Source organism: Vombatus ursinus, unplaced genomic scaffold, assembly GCF_900497805.2.
Source record: "Vombatus ursinus unplaced genomic scaffold, bare-nosed wombat genome assembly UNPS02009770.1, whole genome shotgun sequence".
Lineage (NCBI taxonomy): Eukaryota > Metazoa > Chordata > Mammalia > Diprotodontia > Vombatidae > Vombatus > Vombatus ursinus.
The window spans coordinates 1,448,787-1,466,694 of record NW_020949548.1 but is presented as its reverse complement, the minus strand read 5'-3'; the positions used below and the strand labels follow the sequence as shown (position 1 = coordinate 1,466,694).

Below are 17,908 nucleotides of genomic sequence, written 5' to 3'. Positions count from 1 at the left end.
CAGAGATCCTTTTCCTTTCCATAAAATTTGGACAAATGCGAATCTTGGTGGTAGATTTTTCATTTCATCATCATGGGAGCCTGAGACCCTGCTAGCTTCAATAACTTGCCATGGAGGCAAATTAAATCTGAATCAGGCCTCATCCTGTATGATTTTTGTCCCTGTTTTATTCTAAAACCTCTCCAAAGAATTAACATGCTAGAGACTTCATTCTTTTTTCTTTTCCCATCTTGGTAATATTAGTAGACCTCTCAGACGATGTAGCCTTGCTCTGCTATTGAATAGCTGTGTGAACTGGAGTAACCAGGGAATATCATGCAATAAAAGTTATAGTTGTTCTTGAGACACAGTGCCTTATAAGCATTGTTTCATTTGATCATTACATAGATATGTAGGTGGAGGGAGATGTGGCAGAGATTATTATCCCGTTTTACAAATGAGGCAAGTAAAGGTCAAAGACTTTAAGGGACTTTCCCATGGTCATACTTAACTTCTTGAAGTCATAATGTCCTCTCCTAAGGTATTTTGTAAACCTTAAAGTGGGATTTCAGTCAACAAGCATTCATTAAGTGCCTACTGTGTGCCTGATACTGTGCTCTACTCAGAGGATACAAAGAATGGCAAAAACACAAAAACATTCCCTGCTCTCAAAGAACTTAATTAGCATTCTTTTCTCCCCCAAACTAAGTTTTCATTAATTTTTTTTAATATCACCATAATTTTCCCCAATATCCTTCATACTTTCCTTCCCAAACAGCCATCCCTTATAAGAAATAGTATTTTTAAAGGCAAAAAAAGGAACAAAATAGGAAAAAAATCAGCATAATTGATCAATATATTGAAAAAGTCTGAAAATATTTGCAGTGTAAAAACCTGTACAGACCTCCCACTTCGAGTGTCCTCTTTTGTCACTTCTTTCAAACTGTGAATTGTTCTTTATAATTTACATTGTCAGACATTGTGTATATTGTTTTCTTTGCTCTGCTTACTCCACCCTGTATCAATTTATGTAAATCTTTCTCTGTACTCATCACTTCTTATAGCATGGTAATATTTCATTACATTTATGTACCACAATTTGCTTAGGCTTTCTCAAATTGATGGACATATACTTTGTGTCTAATTTTTTACTATCACAAAAAAGTGTTGCTATAAATATTTAGAAGTGTTATAAAGATTTAGATGTAGACTGCCTTCTAATCAATGACTTCCTTGGGATATAAGTCTACTTGTGAAATTACTAGGTTATTTATTTGCATAATTTTAAATTGCTTTACATAATGATTGTTTTGATTCACAACTCCATCAACAATATACCAAAGTAACTAATTTCTCACAGCTCCTTCAATATTGACCATTCCCATCTTTTATCATCTTTGAAATTTCCTGGGTATACAATAAAAGGCAAAAATGGTTTTTACTTTCAAGGAGCTTTCATTCTAATAGGGGAGACAACATGTAAATGAGAAGGTATTTGCAATAGACCAAGTAGAAGGAAGGTCACCTTAGAGGGAAAGGCTCAGTTGACCAAAGCAGGAGATAAAGAATGCCTTGTGTAGAGAGTAAGTCATGAGAGAAACCAGTGACAGTCAAGAGGTATTAAGGAGGGAGAACATTCTAGGCATAGGGGACAGTCATGTATGTAAAAGTAATGCCTAATTATTGTTTTCAGTAGTGAGTGGTCAGTAAGTATTGATTTACCACATACTTTGTGCCAGACCCTGTGCTAAATGCTGGAGATATATAGAAGATAATCCTGGCCCTCAAGGAACTCACACTCTAATTTGTGGAGACAATACATAAAAAGAAGGTGAAGGTGTGGTAGGGTTGGGGAGTAGTTACCCCACCTAGGGTCATGATGAAGTCTTACGGGGCGGGTGGAAGGAAATGATCTGAGAAGGTGTGATTTCAGAGTTCATTTCATCTTGTAGAATGACAAGTATGTAACATGACAAGACTTTTTTATACTCATACATGCGCTCCAAAGGGGTTGTGATGAAGAAAAATAAACTCAAGTAGTACTTAAAAAATCCTCTTACATTAAAGGATTAATTAGTAGGAAGACATAAAATGGAGAACAGAGACCAGAACTGAACTTAGCCAAAACTTATCACATTAATTTGAGGCTAATTTGCTGATAATTCCCCCTTCTCTCTTCCTCTTCATGTCATGTAGATCTCTGTCTCCACTCCTCTTCATGTCATGTAGATCTCTGTCTCCACTACCTCCTTCTCCATTTTTATCTGCCATGAGGAAGTGGGCCTGCTCCTTGCCAAAGTATACGTCTTCTACGAGCACCTTTGATCCTGGGCCATCTTGACTTCTCCAATGGATTATTCCCTCATTATCCTAACTTTTTCATCAATCGTTGGTCCCTCCCTATTTACTGGCTACTTCCCTGTTGCCCAAAAACTTGCCCATATTTCCCCCATCCTGAAAAAACCCTCACTTGATTTGACCATCCACACTAGCTATCATCCTGTCTTTCCTCCCTTTCAAAGCTTAACTTATTGAGAAAGCTGGTCATACTTGGTGGTCCGTCTTCTTCTCCTCCTGCTCTCTTCTAAAATGTCTGCAGTCTGACCTTTAACCTTTAACTTCGTTCAACAACCACATCATCAAATTTCTCTCCAGAGTTACCAGTGATCTCTTAATTGCCCAATTTTCTCAGTCCCCATCCTTTTTGACCTAGGTATTCTCTTGTTTAGGTTTTTGTTACAGTGCTTTCTTCCAAAAATCTATTCTTTTTCAGTTTCCTTTACTGAATCTTCATCCAGAGCATGCTTACTGAGCATAGGTGTTTCCCTAGATAGGTTATCCTAGGACCTCTTCTTCTTCTTTTCTTTTCTTTTTTTAAAATTTATTTAGTATTTTATTTTTCCCCAGTTACATGTAAAAACAATTTTTAACATTTGTTTTTAAAGCTTTGAGTTCCAAATTCTCTCCCTTCCTCTTTCCCCACCCCTGCCTTATTGAGAAGGCAAGCAACTTGATATAGGTTATACATGTGTAGTCATGCAAAACATACCCATGTTAGTCATGTTGTGAAAGAAAACGTAGAGAAAAAAACCTCAAGAAAAATAAAAGAAAAGAAAAGTATGCTTCAATCTTTATTCAGATACCTTCAATTCTTTGTCTGGGGATGGATAGTGTTTTTCAGCATAATTCCTTCAGAGTTGTCTTGCATTGTTGTATTGCTGAGAATAGCGAAGTCATTCACAGCTGGTCATCTTACAATATTGCTGTTATTTGTACACAATACATTTCACTTTGCATCAGCCCCTGCAAGTCTTTACAGGTTTTTCTTCCTTTCTTTCCATTCTTTTTTCCTTCCTTTCTTTTTTTCTCTCTCTTTCTTAATTTTTTTTTTATTAGGCAATTGGGGTTAAGTGACTTGCCCAGGGTCACATAGCTAGTAAGTGTCAAGTGTTTGGTCTGAGTCAGGATTTGAACTCAGGTCCTCCTGACTTCATGGCCAGTGCTCTATCCACTGAGCCACCTAGCTGCCCCTCTTTCTTTCTTTCTTGAGACATACCTAGTAGTGGTATTGCTAGTTCAAAAGGTATGCATGGTTTCATAGCCTTGGGGGTATAGTTCCAAATTGCTGGACAGAATGGTTGAATCAGTTCACAACTCCACCAACAGTGCATTAATGTTTCATTTTCCTCACATCCCCTCCAACATTTGTCATTGACCTTTTCTGTCCTATTAGATAATCTAATAGGTATGAGGTAGTACATCAGAAGTGTTTTAATTTGCATTTCTCCAATCAAGATAGCTGTGATTACTTCATCTGAAAACTGATTATATCTTTTGATAATTTATCAATTGGGGAATGGCTCTTATTTTTATAAATTTGATTCAGTTCTCTATAGGTTTGAGAAATGAGGCCTTTATCAGAGAAACTGGCTTCAAAATTTTTTTCACTGTTACTGTTGCTAACTGTATTTCCCTCCATCCTTTCCCCACCCTCACCCCCTTTTATTCTATTTTCTCTTTCCTTTCACCCTGTTATAATGTTACAATCTCTATTAATACTGGGAAAACCTATAGTGCTGAAATAAATGATCTTTTAAATTCTTCTGGAAACAGCTCATCAAAATAACTACTCTCTAACTTATATTTCATTCATGTAAATTTTCTAACAGAAATATAGTTTGTTCTTGTTAATAGCCATTGTTCATGACTCAAATTGGCCTTCTCAATTAATATCTTCAAGTCTTATTTTAAAATTTTCATCCTAAAAGCTTTTGTGTTGGGTACAGGTTTTTAAAAATATGGTTTCAGCTAAAGCACAGGCAGCTTAATTTACCGGTTTTAAAATTTTCTAGTGTAATAAGGAATCATTGCAACTTTTAAATTAGGAAGGCTACCATTTAATCCAGAAGTCATGATTTTGCTTCTTTTCTTTCTAAGCCCTTTTTCCTAAATCCCTTCCCCTCATAAACTGTGAGTCATACACTTCACTTGTATCCATCACCCACTTAATTACTGTTTTCAGCATTACCATCAACACTGTGGTTACAAATGAGAATTTTGCTTGTAGCATGGACTTTTTAATATCTGAAGTAGTGTGCATTTGAGGCCCGTAGTATTTCATAGTTATTTTCAAATTCAAGAATTTGTTTACCTAAGGAAAGGGATTGATTTGTAGAAAAATTTTAGTACTGAGGACATTTTAGTATATACTAATTTAGCTTTGCAAATAAGGTCAATGATTTTAAAACAAATTCATTTGTGCATCCCCAAAAGTAAACTACAAAAGGAAGTAAACAAAATTAGCATTTTTCCCGTTTAACAAAATATTCTGTTTAATGGCCACTTGTTGAAGATAGTTGAGTGACCATTAGTAAGATTTAATAGAATTTCAAGAATTTTTTTCAAACTGAATGAAATAGAATTGACCCTACCATTAAGCTATTGCATTAGAGTGTGCAAGAGTTCTGATGCCCCGTGTCTAGCAGCTGTCTCACTTACTGTTTTTGAAGCATTTTACCTTCTAGGTGTTTTTGATGAAATACTAGAGAATTAATGACCAGAAAAGATTGGAGATAAGATTTGGGTAATTGAGAAACTTAGAATCCTCATCTACCAGATGTTCAGGGTGTGCTGTCTGTTTCTAGAGTATTTGCATTTCAGTTTTTTTTTCCATTTAGGTGTATCTGGCGGTACAAGGGAGCATCTGAGGGTTCTCAGTGATCAGTCCTCTTTGTTGGGATTGGATTCTGCTGCCTTATAGAAGAATGCAAGGAAAAAGCTAGAGGCAAACATTTGGATGCTCCCAAACATCCTGCTACTTCAAAAGTCAAAAGGGACCAAACAGTTTTTTTTTTCATTCTTTATTAACTGAATTAAGTAGTTCAACTGAAAGAAATTATACAAGAAATTTGGGGAAAAGGAAAAAAAAAAAGGAGTTTTTACCATAAAGAGTTTATAGTATCTGCCTACTGAATGAAGCAATTAGAGAACAATAAAATTTTGAAATTTTAATTAACTCAATTAAAAATGTATTTCTCTAAACATTTAAAATTTGAATAGGTCAGTAAAGGTGTTAACTGAAAGCCTTACTATTTAGAAGTTCTCTCCTTTGCAGAAGAGTTTCCAGCAATTGCTAAATAGTATTTTTTCTCTAATGAGAACATTCGTGTAGTATTATTTAAGAAATATTAATTTGTTTAAGGTTATGGAAGGTATATGAAAGTTGAGTTTTCTAGTACCTTTTCAAGTTGTGTTTCATAATTGTGGCATATTAATAAGTAAGATACCATTATTGAATGGGTAAGGTTGTGTCAAAAGTCCCATTTATTCTGCCCAACTCTTTTAATTTTGTGGAACAGAATCTGTTTTCATGGGAAAATAAGAGTAACCCTGGGTGTTTATATTTACCATGATTCTGAGAGTGCTGGCTTTAAAATGAGCTAGCCTGGGCTCAGATCATGGCTATGCCACTTAATTCTTGTCTCACCTTACACAAGTCACATAAGTTTTCTTAGTGACACTTTACTCATATGTAAGATTAGGTGATTGGACTAAATGATCTCAGAGGTCCCTTTTTTCTCTAGGGGTATGTGTGTGTTGTGTTTTGTGTGTGTGTGTGTGTATGTGTATTACATATATTTTTTAAATGGAAATATTTGCTCAGATGTTGAAAAGGTAGTCAGAAATAGTTCTGTAATATCTGTAATTTAGCCTCAATAACATGGTTTTATAAATAGCCTATAACCATTCTGAGGAAAATCATACTTAGTAAAAATTTATTAAGCACCTGCCATGTGCCAGACACTATACTAAATACATTGATACAAGGAAAGATAAAAGATAGTTTCTTCTCTCAAGGAAGTCACATAGTAATAGAGGAGACAATATGAAAATAGTTGTGTACAAATGAACTACATAGATATCAGATTGGAAATTATCAACAGAAAAAATGCACTAGTGTTAAGAGAAATCAGAGAAGGCGGTGGTTGGGATTATGGTGGTTGGGATTTTGGTTAGGACTTGAAGGAAGCCAGGAAAGTCAGGAGGAAGAGCATTCCACATACCAGGGCAACTATCGAGAATGCCTATAGTTGAGAGATAGAATGTTCTATTCCAGGAATGGCAAGGTGGGGGTGGAGAAGGGGGCTTGTAAGGTGTAAGATGACTGGAAAGGTGGGGTAGTGGGTTATGAAGTTCTTTGAAAGTCAGAGGATTTTGTATTTGATGTTGGAGTGATTGGAAAACACTGATCTTTATTGAGTAGGGGTATGACGTGGTCAGACCTGCACTTCTGGAAGATTACTTTGACAGATGGGTATAGGGTTAAAAGAATGAGGAGAGACTTGTAGCCAGGAAATAAATGAAGCCATTGCAGTAATTCTGGTATGAGGCTCTGTACAGGGGTAGTGACAGTGCCAGAAGGGAGAAGGATGTATACGCAAGAGATATTATGAAGGTAAAATAGACAGGCCTTGGCCACAGATTGGACGTTGGGCTGGTGAGATAGATTGAAGGGTCACACATAGGATGTGAGGCTGAGTGACTGAGAGGATGGGGAAGCCCTCAACGGTAGCAGGGAAGTTAGGGAAAGGGTAGGGTTTTTGGGGAAGGATAATGAGTCCAGCTTTGGACGTAGTGAGTTTAAGGTATCTGCAGGACATCCAGTTCAAGATGTTCAATAGGTAGTTGAAGGTGAAGGACTGGAGATCACCAGAGAGGTTATGACTGGATATGGAGATTTGAGAATTGTCAGTGGAGGGGTGATAATTAAATCCATGCAAGCTGATGAGATCACCAAGTTAGGAAGTATAGAAGGAAAAGAGAAGAAGGACCAGAGCAGTTAGCTTGTGTGACCTGGGCAAAGGTCCATCAACAGAGATCAAAAAGGAATGGTCAGATAAGTATGAAGAGAACCAGGAGAGATTAGTATCATTACCTAGAAGAGAGTAGTATCAAGGAGAGGAGAGTGATGAACTGTGTCGCGGACTGCAGAGTGGTAAAAGTTGAGGATTGAGAAAAGGTCATTAGATTTGGCAGTTAAGAGATCATAAGTAACTTTGGTGAGAGCAGTTTCAATTGAATGATGGAGTCAGAAGCCAAATTGTAGAGAGTGAGTTAAGAGAGTACAAAAAGAAGGTGGAGACAGCTATTATAGACCTCCTTCTCAAAGAGTTTAGCCACCCAAAGGAGGTGAGATATGGAGTGATAGCAAGCAGTGATGGATGGATGAAGTGAGGAATTTTTTGAGGATGGAGAAGACATGGGCATGTTTGCAGACAGTAGAGAAGCAGCCAGTAGACAGAGAGAGACTGAAGATAATTGAGATGGAGGGAAATCTGCTGGAGAAGGTGGGATGGAATAGAATTGCATGTGCATAACCCTCATAAGAGGGTTTTGTGATTTCATTCATATGGATAGTACTTCTACCAACACAGATCACCTTTCTTTGTTAAAGGTTCCAAGAGGTGCTATGGCCAAAGAAATTTATTACTGGATGGCCAGCCTTCTCATAAGGAATCTTTTCAAACTAGTTTAGTTCTGCCTTTAGACAACCTACAGGGAGTCTAATGTCAGACCTGTGCTCCAAACCTTTCCAAACTGGAAGGATCCATTAGAGCTGAGGCTTCACTAGGATAGCCTTTGAAAGCTAGGGTTATCTCTGTGACACAGTGAAGCATTCAGTTAGCACCTAAATGCAAAGTCTTTATTGCTAGTTATTATTATTATGACATAATAATAGATCTAGTAGCCACGAAAACATCCTTGGCATTCTGGCAGTTTTCCTTTAGCTCTTCCCTTGTACCACAGTTTCCCTCATTAAGATTTTATAGGGTAGAACTTAAGAAAAGGAGGTGGGACAGTATTTGAAGATCACTTTATTTAACATATTTGAATTGAGTAAATTTGCATTTCTTTTCTCTAGTTTGAACTTTTCTTTGGGAAGCCTGAGAGAATATAAGCTTCTTTCCCCCTCAGGTTCATTTTGTTTTGGGGGAAAAAAAGCAGAGGACTGACTGTATAAGAAGATACTGGTTGTGAATTTTTAATAATAATATAGTTTGTAAAGATTTATCTTTCCCATTTTTAAAGGTATGATATTTACACATACTATTTAAAAATACTTAGAAATAACTTCTGGTTTAGGAAATAGATGCCTCAGGAGAAAAATAAGGTCCATCTTAGAAGAAAAACAAATAGAAATAAAAAGAAGAAAAGCAAATGCTGTTTTCCTATTCACAAAGCACATTCACATGAGTCATGCTAGGTACTAGTTACTTTCTTTTTAGGTCAGCACTAGTCCCTGATCAATAGTCTAATCATAGCTTCTGCCAGTGTCTTGGTGAATTCTTGTCACCATTTTTCCAAGTACCATACTGTTTTTGTAAAAGGTAGTAGGAAGAATACCTTCACCTCATGAGTTTTTTTTCCAAAACATTTCATTTTTATTGTGTCATTGTTTTGTTACTACCTTTCTTACACATATTAGAAAGCTTTAGTAGCATACTTATGATGTTATAATAAACCAAGATGCAGAGCTTTGTGGTGACTCATCTTGTAATAATATTTTGTGAACTTGTTTTTTGTCTTGTATTAATCTTTGCCCCCTTTGGGTAAAACAAATACAATTTACCGGGAGGTAGTATACATTTTTTAAAGCTTTTTCTTACTGAGAACTGTGATTATAGAAAGGTTGTTAATTAATTGTTGTTGCTACCCATTTCCTTTCATGTTTATATTTGTGTATGCTTTTTGCTCAATTTGTTTAAGTATTTGAGATGTTGGAAAAAACACTAATTCAAAGATGTATTTTATTTGTTGTGCTATTTCTCTACCCATTTTGAGTGTATTATTATTAAAAATTCACAATCAGATTTCCACAAAAATCCTATTTCCTATGTTTACTCTTATTGTCTTTCACAAGAAAAAATTCTGCACTCACTGGGCCTTGAAGGCATTTGTAGAAATGGAGGATTTCCATTGACGTCAAAGTCTTCTGATCTCAGTAACATGTTTGGAGTTTTATGTTTACTTCAGGGGACCAAATTTTATGAAGAACATTGACAAAGTAGAGTGCATCATGAGAAGTGAAACAACGATGGTGAAGATATCTTATAAAATTAGAGAAAGTAGACTTAATCTATGTAGTGCCAGAAGGCAGTATTAATGAGGAGAAGTTAAACGGAGGCAGATTTCCACTCAACTTAAGGAAGAAGCCTAGTAATCAAAGCAGTGAAACAATGGAATGGCAAAGAAATGCATCCATTGAAGCCATGTTAAATAAACAAATGGTCTTTTATGTGATAGGTGCTTTCTTCTTAATTCAGTGTGGCAGAAATATGCTCCAAATAGTCATGATTGACCTAATTAAATTGGCACAGTTTAATTTCTAGTGATTTCAGTTATTTATTTTGTTTATCCTTGGTAAAATAACCCTATCATTGTTGAGTTCTTAAATAAGGTAGTAAAATCAGCCTGAAAAGATGACAAAATAGATCTTTATTTCAAAATGTATAGGGTATACTTTGCAAAAATAAAGTTTACGTTTATCTCTGAGTTATGAAAGATGTATATTAATAATTGTTGGAGAAAAATTTTCAGCTGATTTAAATCAAATCCATCCCACACAAAGTCTCTAGTTATCTAAATATATTAAAGGGTGCCATTAAATGCTAAGGCAGCTACGTGGTGCAGGGGGTAGAGTGCCAGACCTAGAATCAGGAAGACTCAAGTCTTTCTGAGTTCAGTTCTGGCCTCAGACACTTAACTAACTGTGTGACCCTGGGTAAGTCACTGTTTGCCTCAGTTTTCTCATCTTTGAAATGAACTGGAGAAGGAAATGGCAAACTACTCTAGTATCTTTGCCAAGAAGACCCCAAATGGGGTCATGAAGAGTCTGACATGACTGAAAAATGTCTGAACAAAAATTAAATGGCAAACAGCATCAGAAACTTGAAATATTTTAGCTCTCTTGAATACTTTTGTCTCCTCAAAGTCCTACTCCAGTCCCTTATTGTGGCATAATGGTGAACCTGGGTTCTCAAAGGACTAGCCCGATCTAATTACAGATAGACTTTTCACCAATAGGCTGGCCACTTGATTTTTTTTTAAAGGCAATTTTATCTTCTCATTCTGACCTGAACACCAAAAAAGAGTATTTATGTGTACACAGTAGAACACAAAAAGAGGATTGTATGTGATGAAACTATGAATCTCCATTTTATACTCCTTGCTTTTTTTTTAAAGTAAATAATAAATTCCACACATTTACGTTTAAAACTGTCTTACTTGTCTGTTATTCTTTCTATACTTTTCTTCTCTTCTGTGACTTTTAAAAAAAGTTTGGATGGCCCTCTTTTTTTGGTATCACTATTGCTATTTCTCCTTTCCCCTTGCAATTTGTCTCCCTCCATTTAAAAAAAAACTGAAAGAAAAATATCAAGCAAAATGAATTCATACAGAGATTGTGTTAAAAATGTATGTCTGTTTCTGCACCCTTAGTCCATCACCTCCCTTTTAGGAAGTGGATAACATGCTTCACCATAGGTCTTGTGGAGACATTTAATTGATCATAGTTCTAAGTCTTTCAAAGTAGTTTTTATTTACATTGTTGTTGTTCTTGTATAGATTGTTTTGTTGGTCCCACTCCCTTCACTCATTATCTGTTCATACTAACCAAGATTCTTTGAAATTGTCTTGTCATTTCTTCCAGCATAATGATATTCCATGACATTGCTATACCACAAATTTTTCAGTCATTCCCCAATTCATGGGCACACCCTTACATTTTAATCCTTTTGTTTCCTTTTAATTCCATGTTGGCCACTTGGGGATGAATTTTTTGATTAAACGAATGATAAAACATAGAACGATGCAAAATGACCCTCTATGATAACAGCAGAAAAAGAGGAATAGAGTGCTTAGAATAACCTAGAAACTTCAACTTGACTGTTGAAGTTCTAAATGTGAGATTCTTGTCTAATAATAAGTAAGTTCATACACTGTTGATGAAGGTTGAGTCATCTCAACCTTGACGTTCTTGGTACAGACAAAACCAGAAGAAGGAAATTGCAACTAAGTGGAAGAATGGCCCAAAGATAATTCTTGGAGAGTCAAAGAAAGGCAAAGGAAAAGCATTGGAATTTGTTTTATCACATTCCCAAAGACAAAAAAAAATGTTTCATGAGACGTTGATTATTGCCTATTGTGGTACTCAGATGTGTGTACCATGAAAGTACCATGTACTTCTTGCCAGAAGAAGTCAGTCAGCTAGCTTTGGGTGAGCCCCTTTTAAGTGCCAGACCTGTGCTAAAGCACTGGGGAGACAAAGAAAGGGGGAAAAATAGTCCCTGCTCTCAAAGAGCTTACAGTTAACTGGGGGAAACAACATGCAAAAAACTATTTGCAATCAAAATATCGATATGAGATAAAAGAGAGATAATATTTTTCATACAATTCTGAGTGAAGACCGCAGTTGCAGTAAATTATGTAAATTTTATGATAGCTATTTTCATCACTGCTCAGAGCCCTTTTTAAAAAAAAATTACTTTTTCCCCCTCTACTATTTTATGAATGATTGGAGGTGCTAGAAGTAAAACTTTCCAAGAAACACTGTTTTTAGTTAGATGTAGCATGTAATAAAAGTTAAAAAGTTGTTTAATATCTGATGCAGAGAGATGATTGTAGACGTTGTAGTTTTGAAATGTGTATCTTTATAACAATATTTATTTGCATTTTCATATGACATTGTTCAAGTTTAGAGCCACATTAAAAATTTATGTATAATAAATTTCTTAATTTATATAGTTTACTTTAGCATTATTTTCCTTGGATTGTAACTAAGATCCAATGATGGACTATTATTTATGAATTTTAAAATATAAAAGGAAATTTTATTCTTGTTGGAAGTACAGATTCAGTTAAATCCAAAACAATGGCTATGTATTGTGAAGGTCTATGAGTTTAAATTTATTCAATTTCCTGACAAACATTCTGAGCATATTTTATTTAAAGATGAATAGCCTCTAGCGAAGTGGTATATTTTATACACCAAGATTTTATGTTTTGATTTGATATAGAATGAAGTATGAATGAGCTGCCAAAGTAAATCGGATGTTGGTTTTGATTAAATAGCCATGGTAATTTGTTCTATTCCAGTGTTTAAATAAATGTTGGTATGTTTTTTGAGCTGGTTGTTGAGTTGGTGCGTTTTGTGGATGAGTATTTTTTTCTTTAAGGTGAAAATATACTTTCATTTTGTCGGTGTATTCTCCTATCGGCTGACACCAGTCAAGAAGTCTATGTCAAATGCTGTGCTAAGGCATTCTTATGGAGGAATGCATAGCCTTGGATAGTGTATGTACATACATATGTAATGTATGTATGTGAATGCAGATGGTGATTAACAACACCTCTTTTGATTTTCTTGACTTTTTTTGTACCTGTCTAATAACTCCTCAGTTTCCTTTACTGGATTGGTAGCTATATACCACCTATTAAATGTAGTGTACCCCAAGGCTTTGTTTTGGGCCCTCTTCTGTCTCTAAAATCTTTCTCTTGGTGATCTCATTATTCTAATGGATTTAGTTATCAAATCTATGTAGATGAGTTTGAGATCTGTAGATCCAGCCTTAGTCTCACTTCAGAAACCCAGTACAACATCAATAGTTAACTTTTGGACATATCAAACTATATATCCTGAAACATCTGAAACTTGACATGTCCAAAACCAGAACTCATTCTTTCTATTCAAACCCTTTCTTCTCCTGAGCTTCCCTGTTTCTGTTGAGAAAACTAACGTGCTACCAATTACTTAGGTTCACAGTTTGGAGTTGTACTTGATTTTCCTCGCTTCCTAATGTCAATTGCCAAATCTTGTTTCTTCTACTCCCATATCTTTCCATTCATATGGGGCCACAACTCTAGGGAAGACTATTATAACACGTTTCCCGAGTTAGTTATTAAATAACCTAATTGTTCTCCTTTCCTTAAGTCTTTTCCTTTCTCAAGTCTCTCTCTTCTCTATCTTATATCCCATGGACTACAGATTGAGCAGGCCTCATAGCTTTCAAAATGATTTTCCTAAAGTACAGGGCTTATCATGTCACTCCACTGTCTGTAAGCTCTATTGTCTTTTTATACCTCGAGGACAAAGTGTAAACTCTGCCTTTTGAAGTCTTGTATAGCCTGGCTCCAAACTATTTTTCCATTATTCCCTTTTATGTACTCTAAAGTCTAGCTAATTCACTGAGCCTCAAGTTTCCAAAATTTTAAAATGAGAGTGTGGACAGGATAAACTCTTGAGTTCCTTCTAGCTCTCGATTTAGCTTAGATTATGACCTAGAAGAGAGTAGGAGAGAACAGGCAAAGGTTCTGAATTGTTGAGTGGAATGAAATTGAGCCCTTGGGAGATTGCCACCGTTTATTCAGCTGAAGAATAGGATGAGCCATTTGCTTTGAACATGGGATATAGGTAAGGGAGGTGCTTGGGGATTTCAAGACAGGGAAAGGGTTGGAACAAGCACTATAGGGAATTCGAGATTTGTCTTTAAGGCTTAATTTTATTTTGAAATTTAAAACTTTTGGGGAAGTGTTTTCTGTGGCTAAGATCCTTTTGATGTTCATGATCCGTCATAGGACTTTGCCTTCATACACATCATTCCATTCCCTGTCCCTGTGCCTTAGTTTAGACTTTGTTTTGTGCATTATTTTATCAACAAATATTAAGTTTAAGAGTTGGGGATAGAAAGAAAAGATGACGGACTACATCCCTGCTTTTGAGGAAACTTAAACTTTAATTTCAAGAAGTACATATTGAGTAGATGACTGACATGTGCTCTTTCCACACCTCTTTCCAAAGCAAAGGGGAAGTCATATTTGATAGGGTAGGAAAAGGAATGAGCTAGAATCAGTAGCCCTACATTCTAGGCCTGCTCAAGTAACTCTGTGACCTTGGATGTTGAATCTCAGGACCTCTAAATTGTCATCAAAAGCCCTTCACTATTTGGCTTCAACCTACTTTTTCTGACAGCAGCCCTGTTAAAATAATATAAAAGGATAAAAAGGCACATTTTATGGATTTGCTAATTGTTTTTCCTTACTTAAGTTATTAAGATTTCAGTCTGATATGCACATTCCCCACATTCCTCATGTCCATCCAGAAAAAATCCTTTATAATTATGGAAAAAATATTTACCACAGAAAGTAAAGTAAATCTTTAAATCCCTTGATGTTTATATGGCATCTCTAAGCCCTTCAAATTTTTTTTTTTAATTTGTTTTGTTTGTAAAGCATAGCACAGTGCCTGGCACATAGGAAGCACTGTATATTTGTTAGCTGTTGTTACCATTATACCACAGTAACTTTCTAAAGAAAAAACTTTTAGGCAAAATAACTAGTGCAGAGCCCTTGGCTGACAGCATCAAAAACATTCTGCACACGTACTCTACCATGTCTTCATGGAGAGGAAGGAAGTGACTCATCATTATTTCTTTGTAACAAATTTTGGTCATTGTCTTTAATCTGAATTCTGATGTCTTTTAATGTTTTAATTGACATTACTGTAGTTGTGTTTTCTATTTTTATTCTTTCTTTGCTCTTTCAGTTCAACTGTTTCTCTTAATTCCTCACATTCACAATTTCTTACATTAAATTCCATTATACATTCTTTTACCACTGTTTATTCAGCCATTCTACAACTGAGAAGCCCTCACTTTTTTCAAGGTTGTTATTATTGTTACTACTACAATAAGTAGAATGTTTTACATAATTTGGCAAATGTGAGAACTTTCTGTGATTTACATATTTTGGTTATATGCCTAAAAATGGTATTTTTGGGTCAAATTAATAGTGTAGTAACTTTTTTTTTCTACAAATCCAAAATGATTTCCAGGACAACGGAATCAATTCAGCGCTCTTCTAACAGTGCATTGTAGACTGTATCTTTCTTCCCATGGTGCCAACAGTATTGACTATTTCCATTTTTTCCTCATCTTTGCCAAAATAATGGGAATGAGGTTAGTACTCAGAGTTGTTTTAATGAGCAATTTTTTTGATTTATTTGAAACAATCTTACAAATAAGGTTTTTGATAGCTTGTACCTTTTCTTTTGAAAATGGTTCATATTTTTTGTCCACATATTTTTGATGTTATTTCGTTTTTGTCTTTGTATCTCCAGTTCCTAGCATAATGCCTCAAACTATAGCTTATTGAATTGAATTGAATTGTTGAAATATGTATTAGGGGAATTGTACAATATGTTTTTATAAATTCCTCATATAACAGCTTGGATATCATACTTTTTATCACATATGCTAAGTTCAATGATTTTTCCTACTTGACTGCTTATCCTCTAGTTACATTGATTTTGTTCATGTAGAAGCTATTAACTTTTATATAATCAGATTGTCAGTTTTCCTTTTTCTAATCTTGTGTATCCTTTTTGACTTTCCCTTAACCATACTGTAAAAAACACTACTTTCTGATGTACTTTATTTAAATAATGTAAACTATTAAATTTAAATACTGCTTTTTGATATACTTTATTTTTTTTAATAATGTAAACTGTTAAATTTAAGTTTCTCATTCATTGGCCAAGTGGCCAATGAATTTTGATGTATGATGTAATAAGTAAGATGCTGGCCTGAAGCTATTTTCTGTGAAATTGCTTCTGATTTTTCCAGTCATTTTTATCTAGTTTGGAGACTGTCCCCTAGTAGTTGGGGTTTTGGGGTTTATCAAAGATTGAGCCACTGTGTGTTTTCTTTTATGTGTTGTTTAGTATGTTTCACTGATCTACTTTGAAACTTTTTTTAATTAATTTTTTTTTTACCAGTACCAAATAGCTTTGGTGATTATTGTTCTACGGTACAGCTTGAGATCAGAAACAGAATTGGCCCCTTAATTTATATCAAGTAGAGCTGGGTAGCTAAGTGGCAGTGGATAGAGCGCTCGGCCTGGAGTCAGGAAAGCTCATCTTCCTGAGTTCAGATTTGGCCGCAGACACTTACTAGCTGTGTGACCCAGGGCAAGTCACTTAACCTGTTTGCCTCAGTTTCCTTATCCTTAAAATGGGCTGGAGAAGGAAATGGCAAACCAATCCAGTATTTTTGCCAAGAAAACTTCAAATGGGGTGACAGAGAGTCAGACATGACTGAAAATGACTAAAAACAACTTTCCAGGGGGCAGCTAGGTGGCACAGTGGATATAGCACCGGCCCTGAAGTCAGGAGGACCTGAGTTCAAATGCAGCCTCAGACACCAAACACTTGACACTTTACTAGCTGGGTGACCCTGGGCAAGTCACTTAACCCCAATTGCCTTAAAAAAAAAAAAAAACCAAACTTTCCACCTATTCTGTTATCACGTATGTTCATGTATATTTATATTTATCTACACATATATGTGTGTGTATATATATCTATCTTGTACATATATATGTATATACACACACACATATATATGTATATCTTGTGCATATGTATATGTATACACACATACACATATATTTGTCTCCATTATAATATAGTTTTCTGGAGGGCAGGGCCTGACTTTGGTTTGGGTTTATTTTTATTTCCCCAGTGTTTAGCACAGCGCCTAGTATGAAGAAGGCACTTGATCAATGCTTGTTGGTTGAGTCCACGTAGATCATATTCAGGACTTGCACTCAGGTGGCTGTAGTAGGGATAGAGAAGAGAGGCTAGATTCAGGAGGTGTTTCAAGGACAGAATACATAAAACCTGGCAACTGGATGAATGATCAGAGAGAGGAAAGAATTAAAGGTAACTCGCAGTGGTAGCCTGGGTGAATAATGGTGTTATCAACAGACATTGTAAAATAATAATCTAATGAGCTTGGTTGTAGACATGTCAAATGTGAATTGCTGTTGGGATTTCCAGTGAGAGGCAGTATGGACTGGGGAAAGAGGGCTTACTGTGGAGTCAAAGCACCTGAGTTCAAATTCTGCCTCTGACACTTATTAACAGTATGCCCTTGGGCAAGTCATATTACTTCCCTGGGCCTGAGTTTCTCTATGTGTAAAATGAAAGAGTTTCAAAAAATGACATCTGAAGTCCCTTCCAGCTCTAAACTGATGATCTAGTGATTCAGGTGAAGCTAACTGTATAGGGAGTTGGAGATAAAAGGGCTGAAGTTTAGAAGGAAAATCAAGACTGGAGATAAAGTTCTTGTAGACATCTCAAATTCAACATGTCCAAAACAGACCTTGTTATTTATCTCTTTTCCAAAACCTAGCCCTGTTCTGAACTGCTTTTTTTTTTTTCCACTGTGGGCACATCTATGCTTCCATTCATTTTGGTATCATCCTTGCCTCCTTTTTCTGTTTCACCTAACACATCCAGTTAGTTGCCAGATCTCTTTTGAGAAAGGTCGGGCTTTTGTAGAACACTGGGTTGAGAAGAGGTTGAGTAGCCAGT

The 17,908-nt window shown here is 35.7% G+C and overlaps 1 protein-coding gene across 5 annotated transcripts in view; it reads left to right on the top strand.

Annotated features, from left to right (window-relative positions):
* Positions 1 to 17,908, top strand: part of METTL15 (methyltransferase like 15) — a 220,964-nt gene that overhangs the window by 7,620 nt on the left and 195,436 nt on the right. The window lies entirely within an intron of this gene.